Source organism: Castor canadensis, chromosome 12 (genome assembly GCF_047511655.1).
Source record: "Castor canadensis chromosome 12, mCasCan1.hap1v2, whole genome shotgun sequence".
Classification (NCBI taxonomy): Eukaryota; Metazoa; Chordata; class Mammalia; order Rodentia; family Castoridae; genus Castor; species Castor canadensis.
Genome location: NC_133397.1, coordinates 4,973,151 through 4,980,774, shown reverse-complemented (window position 1 = coordinate 4,980,774; position 7,624 = coordinate 4,973,151). Strand labels below are relative to the sequence as shown.

The following is a 7,624-nucleotide window of genomic DNA, read 5'->3' as shown; positions in this document are numbered from 1 at the left end:
TGCACTCTTGTGAGACCCATTTTGCCAATTGATTCTCCTGAATGCTTTCGTTGATTTTTGTTAAATTTTGAATCTGTCACCAAATTATAGTTGCAATCAAAGGGTTTGACAAAATTAGGTGATTGATAAATGTCTGATTATTACAAGATTCAGCAAAAGAGTCACAACAGCTACAAATGACTGTGTTTACAACACAATTGTAATGCAGTTGCCATCTTCGTTAAGTGAAAAAGTAAGACGAGAGCAAAATAGTGAGCATGTATTCTGGAATTCCACTCACTTGTCCAGGACATGAGTGACTTTGCTGAACCTGTCTTCATCTACTGGAAAAAATATTGACTTTTTTGTGCTACTCTTCATATCACAACAATAGACTTAAACACTTCGAAGTACTACATTGTGAAGATTTTTCTCCATCACTTTCTTAAGTCCAGACCATCCATAGAAGTATAACATGAGTCTCTTTGGTAAAATTTGCCGATTTTCATGGTGTAGCTATTCCCACCACAGCTTTTTTCAAGCTGCCAACCTGACACCACTGAATGCTGAACTGGAAAGTGAAATATAGCAAGCAGCACATTACATAGTATTCCTCATGCAAATACAAAAGAGAAAAATGGCCTTACGGGCATAGATAAGCGGTAAAACTTAGAGCAGTAATTGGGAATTGAGTTGAGTATTTATTACCTTTGTTTTAATATAATTTATTTAATTGCAATTGAACATGTTAAATATATTCTAATTTAATTGTCATTTTTTTGATGGCTGGGTTTGACAACTAGCTTGCAAAGTTGCTAAAAATTTAGCCATTGGCTCTCGTAAGCCAGTCACAGCTGATGTCAGAATATCGCTCCTACCCAGGATTTTCCCATATGCCTGGAATTCCTTTCCCACCCTCTTTGCTTAGATAACTGTTCTATGTATTTCACCTCAAATTCTACTTCATCAGGGAAGCCCTGAGTCTCTGGCCATTACCGTTGCCCCATCTCATGCTCTCTAATCATAATTGTGTTTTTACATTTGAGTAAACAAACTTTCATATCAATACATTTTAGCATTTGTAAATCACTTTTACATATATTTCTGTGTTTGCTCTTAAGTTCTCTGTGTTCAACAGAGATGCCTAAGGTCCTCTCTGTTTAGATGAGGAATTCAAGTTGAGAAAGTATGTAAGTATTTTCTTCAGTAATCTGCACAGGCGTGAGATGATACTATGCAAAAACGATACTGGAATTGGAGTTTCCATAGTTCAAACACCATACTTTTCTCTTCTCCCCTCCCCTTCGCAGTCCTCCTCTCCCCTCTCCTCCCATCCTCTTCCCTTCCCTTCTCTTCTCTTCTCCTCTCCCCCCCTATGTCTCCTCTCCTTTTCTTTTCTTTTCCTTTGTTTCTGAGGCAGGATCTAACTATAATTCTCAGGCTGAACTTGAACTTGTGATCCTCCTGCCTCAGCCTCCTGAGAGCTGGGCTGTATCATCACACTGTGCCCCAGCTTCTCAATTTGGGCACACAAACTTCAAGCTGTGATAATGTATAAAAATTATTCTATGACTAATGTCAAAGGAGAGAAGATTGTTTTAGAAATGTGTTGTGGCTTTTCCTCCCCGGCTGCCTGAGGATCAGCTACCATCAAGAATGCACAGAAACTATGTGGACCAGGAGTTCATGACCAATCAACTACTTCAAAGGAAGTAAGCAACTGGTCATTGATGTCCTTCACCCTGGGAAGGTGACAGTACCTAAGACAAAATGCGCAAGACCACACCAGATGCTATTTTTGTATTTGGATTCAGGACCCATTTTGGTGGTGGAAAGACACCTGGTTTGGGTATGACTTACGATTCTTTGGTTTATGCAAAGGAAAATGAGCCCAACACAGACTTGCAAGACATGACCTGCATGAGAAAAGAAATACTGCAAGGAAACAGCAAAAGGAATGCAAAAATAGGATGAAGAAAGTCAGGGGGCAGCAAAAGCCAATGTTGGTGCTGGCAAAATGACAAAGGAATAAGAATTCTGCAATGATTTTTATCTGCAGCAATTGTGTGGATTTTTCATGAGGATTAATAAATTGTAAAAACTTCAAAAAACAAAAACAAACAAAAATCCATTATGATTTAAAAAGCAATTATCAATGATTATTAAGTAAATACATTGTACATGACATAAAAATGTTAATTTGCCATAAACGTATTATTTTCTAATTTTTGAAATAACCAGAAGTATATAGAATAGGGTGAAAATTACCTTTGTGTGGGTTAAATACCCCATCCCAGATATCTAAAACCTTCCAGATTTTGTGCATTCTGGGATTCTTCTTCTTCTGAATTTTCTCTTTTCCTAGTATCTCTCCTTGCTGACCTGGGCATACCATCTGTTTTTTGCTGTCAATCAGTGAATCCTTCTGTGTTCTCCACCACATATTATAGAATGTTCCCGTCCTATTGGCTTTGCTGATTCTGTAAGACAAAAGAACCAGGTCCTCCAGAATGGGAAACCTCATGAGTCTGCAGGACCACCCAAAGGTTGGACCTGCAACTGTGGTTCAGTTGTAGTGGTGTCAAATTTTAAAGGCTGTCCTGAGGGTACTGCCTGTATTTGGAGGCAATGGGTGGAGCAGCTTGGGCATCTAAGTTTTGCAAATAACTTGAAGGTCATGAGCAATGGTGGGCTCTAAGCCACGTTGTCTGACCATCAGGGTAAGAGATAACAAGAGAAACTGATATTTTTCGCCAGAAAGACAAGTTTAGTTTCCATTTTTTTTAATTTAACTAACCATAGAAACCTTATACAAATAACTTTTTCTTGTTTTGCATTTAGATTTTCCACATGGTAAAAAACACCAGGGAGTTTCAAAATACCTGTCCTGCAGGATTGTTGTTCTGATTGCACGTGATGATGTAGAAGCATGCCTGAGTTAGCACTTGCTAGTAGTAGGCACTCAAAAATGATTCTCCGCCTGCCAATGAAAATCTCTTTGGAAGAACTCATTTACATAGCTAACGAGGATCTTATGCCAGCTACTAAAAATAAACCAACCCAAAACTCAAGTAACTTTGCAGCAAACACAATTTTTGTTTCCTGAAGAAGAAGTGCATTATTTTGGGTTTCTCCACATGGTCCTAGCAAGCAAAATTTGACTCTAATTTCAGTGAACCTGAAGATGTCATGATGACCGAGTGGGCTGGCTCAGAGCTCAGACCTAGAAGCCTGATTCCCAGGCTTGAATTCTGCCTCACTCATTGACAGACTGTTAATTCTGCATATGTTACTTGGAGTCCTTGAACTTCCATTTTCTCATCTGTAAGTGGGATTTTGAATAGTGCCTCCTTCATAGGATTATTAAGTATTAAATGTTAATAAAATTGATAAAACACAGGAAGGGAAACTAGGTGCACTGCAACCCTAGTAAGATTACTCCACTGTGAGGCTTGGTCAAAGGAGGTGTCATTGTGATGGGGGACAGCAGTGTCATCATTTCTTCAGCTTGACTGGGTGCATGGAACAAAATAAAGTTCCTTCTGTTATCAGAAAGTTTAGTGCTGGTAAATACCTCAGTCCTTTCATCCAGCAGGAGAAGAATTCGAGAAAGATGAGAAAATGAAGTAAAAATGGTAGTAAAGTTTATTAGGAAAGGAATTTAGCATGACAAGAAAGAAGTGAGGAAAATGGGAGAAAGAACGGGAGAGATTTCCTGCCCCTGTGCAGGAGTTGAGTAGGGACTCAGAATGGTGACCTCCATCTCTTAGTCTCTTACTTTCCGAGAGCTGGGGAAATACATGTGGTAAAGATCATAAATCTGGGTAGCTAGGATGGTTACTAGAATAGGGAGGTGTCATGAAGACCTACTCAAATCACAGGAACAAAAGGTGTGCTTTAGGACTTCCATTCATTAGACTTTTGTCTTTCATTCTTTTTGGCCCTCCACTCACCCAAGCTTGTTAACATCTCAAAGAGAGAAACAGACAGCCCTGTAGTACAAACAGCCCTGTTCTTGGGAGGGGTTGGCTAGTCGCTCCGGTTTTTTAGTGTTTATTTTTAATGTCTGAGTCTGGCTCTTTTAATATTTATTAAAATGATATAATTTCCCTGTCTCCTCATCTGTCCATCCTGTTTCATCTATCACTCAGGGCTAACTGTCACCAAACTCTTCAAGAGTTTTCATAATGAGATCAAGGTGGGCCATCTGGTTGTGGGAAATGGAACGGTGCAGCTCCCTGTGACTGCCTGGAACCCATCCACATGGTACCTATGCAAGCGAGACTGCCCACGTCTCCCTGGGTGATCTCAAAGCCCAGGCAGACCAGCCACAAAGGCTGGGAAGACTTAGTTGAGAAGGATAACACATCATAGCCCCTTGCTATCCTTTGCAGGGGCATATCCATAAAAGCTTCTCTTTTTTTGTCCTTGTCCTCAGACCCTTGTGCTACTCCTGTCTGTCCCTCTCAGGGGACAGTGAGCTTGTCCATCACTGAGCAATGTAACTTTGTGATTCTGGGATTTCCTGTTTGGAGTGACATGGCAAGGTTGGGGGACTGAGCGCAGGCATAAAGGCAGTACCAGAGTTCTAGAGAACAGATGCAACTAAGATAAAACTAATCATCTGCTTTTTATTCTCAACATCGTAATCAGTGTCAACCAGGAAATGTGCCTTTCTGAAAAGTAATGCTTTATTGCTCTAAGTTCTACAAAATTACTCTGGTTATTGTTGAGTTGTAATCACACTTGTCAACTTCAAGTTATAACATTCTCTTTGGTAAACATTATATTCTCCATGGAAGTTAGTTTGGAGAAACCACAGTTATACGGTTGATTCTACCATCAGGGAGGGACTCAGACATACAGGCAAGTTTGGGGAGCAAATCCTAAGCCAGGCAAGGTAGTTGGAGCTCACTTTTCCAATGCCTCCTCTCACCCATCCCCCACCAGGGCCCACATAGTCCCAGGTCTGCAAGGTGCCTTAGACCGGCAATGAGAACTCAGTGGTATACCCAGGAAGAAATAGAACTTGCTTCCCTTCTGGCTGACCTAGGTGACCACAAGAAGGGTTTACTTTGTGTGTAAAGTCTAAAACAGCAAAGTACTGCAAACTTCAGGGCCTGTCAATAGTTGATCACATAACCTCATTAAATTTGAATGACATCTTTAAAATTGGAAGTTTTCCTTGTATGAAAATCACTCTCATTATGCATTGTATGTATGCATTGAAATATCACACTGTACCTCAGAAACAGGTATAATTAAGTGTGTGTCAATTAAAAAATCTAATAGGATTGGAGAGTATTTTTTTCTGGCAATACTGGGATTTGAACTCAGGGCCTTGTGCTTGCTATGCAGGCACTTTACCAGTTGAGACATGCCTACAGCTAGGATTAGATCTAACGAACAAATTTAGAAAATAGTGATTGTAACTGATTATTACTGACAAATAACATTTTTGTGGAGAAAAAAGGATATCAGGAAATGATCTACCTCAGGTAGGTAACAGAGTAAGCATGCCATGCTTCTCGGATCTGGGCCAGGATGTGGGTCTCCAGAAGGCTGGGAATAGGCCTGCGAGCATCCGGCTCAAAGTAAGTGGTGATCTGTGTATCTATAGGATGAGTCAATAAATTAGTGGCAAGATTTATTCACTCATCTGACATAATGAGTGGATTCTATTTATGTGGACTGAGGAAGAAGGAAGGCCTGAGGAAAGAAAGAAAAAAGGAAGGAAAGGAGGAAAGGAAGATGGGAGGAAGAGAGGAAAGGACAAAGGGTGCCCAGTTAGGGAACAATTCTTACTCTAACATATGTTCCAATTCTATCTGCAACCTAGAAAATCTAGGTTAGTTCCTGGCTCTTTAAAGAAATTTGAAGACTCTGGTTACAGCCAATCAAGAACTGACAATCATATTTGGAATTGAGCCAGTCTCAGAAGTATAGCAAATTTGTCCCATATACTATACTACTTTTTTCCTTGTGGCAAAAAACAGGCTAAAACTTTAATGTGCAAACAATGTAAGCATTTTCTTAATAAAATCAGTTCTTATGCAAGCTAATTTATGCATGCAGTATAATGCACATAAATGTAGAACATATATTTTGCCTTTATTAAGCCAAATATCTACCTTTAAGTAGAAATGAAACAATCTCCTTTTTCAGATTCCATTGTGGATCATGTATAATCTCCTAATTTAATAAAAGGTTTCCTGCAGCCCTTGTACAAAATCCACACAGTGCATCTGTGAGCTGAGTTTCCTTTTAATTATAAATATATATATGATTAAAAGAATACACACACACACACACACACACACTAAATCCTCCCATCCTCATGGAACAATGGATGTAAGCTGGAAACAAAACTTGTGTTCTTTTAAAGTGTTTTGATAAATTTCTTTTACGTTATAAAATATTTCATTAATATTTTATCCCTGAAAGCAATCTTGGGGATGTGTACATTGTGCATGTGTGCGAGATGTGTTTTGTGTGTGTGTGTGTATGTGTGTGTGTGTATGGCTTATGTGCTGTGGTTGATGTGTTTGTGTGGAGTATGTGTGTGTGGTGTGGAGTGTGTGTGTGTGTGTGTGTGTGTGTTTGTGTGGTGTGTAGGGTGTGTGTGTGTGTGTGTATGGTTTATGTGGTGTGGTTGATGTGTTAGTGTGGTGTGTAGGGTGTCTGTGTGTGTGTGTGTGTGTAGGGCATGTGAGTGGGGCAGTGTAACTCTTAATGGTCAGGTAACAAGGATCTTAGTGGCAAACCTTAAGATGAGAAATTTTTATTTTCACCTCTTCTGTACTACTGCCTTCCTGTTCAGCACTCAGCTTCATTCATTTTATGTTGCCCAGATTTTGAAAGAGACCCATACAAGGAGTTAGTTATTCCAGAAACTCTCTGGTCATAAAAGACAGCACTGGGTGGCAGTGGGGAGTGACCACCTGCATGAGGTGGGGGAGGGGCTCCTGTGCAGGGGACAGGGTCCCTGAGCTTTGGGGCAGGTGTTCTTGAAGAAAGCCTCACAAACCCCATGAAGGTGCGAGCTGGGAGGAGGCTCAGTGAGCCCCTGTTCCCTTTGTGAAGCTCTGGTAGCAGTGTGCAGCACGTGGAGAGGGGCAGGGTCCCCCAATACAGGACCTGATTGGCGGACTGTGCAGATGAGCGGAAAAGCTAATCTTTGCTTCCAAGAATCTAGGCTGCATCAATAATGGATCCTACACGGTCCCGCAGAGACATTCTGCTGCTATTTTTAGCTGCATTTTTAAAGCCTTTTAACTCCACAATTTTTCAAGGAAAAATTGACTTTATTTAAAAGTCTCTTGTTTAATATTCCTTTAAAAATGATGATTTCTCAGATGGATCCTTAGACTTATCAATGCATTTAACTGTTTTAGTGACAAGAGGGAAAAATAGATCGATATAAATAAAAATGGGAAACGGTTCTCAGTAACGTTTTTGTTCATGAAAAATGCATACATGACACAAGGAAGCCCGTGGTGACCACTTCGGGTTCAATCCAGTTCAACAGCAAAACCCAGTTTGTGGAGTGGTTTACTACGCATGGACACTGGAGAGATTTCAGCTTTCTACTGGCGGGAGGGATGCGCAGATCAGGGGATGCGACCTTCGCTCCATGCTTGTCACA

At 40.4% G+C, this 7,624-nt stretch overlaps 1 pseudogene; it reads left to right on the top strand.

Moving 5' to 3' along the window:
* Nucleotides 1-1,665: 1,665 nt before the first annotated feature.
* LOC141414997 (small ribosomal subunit protein eS24-like) lies at nucleotides 1,666-2,011 on the top strand (annotated as a pseudogene).
* Nucleotides 2,012-7,624: the final 5,613 nt, after the last annotated feature.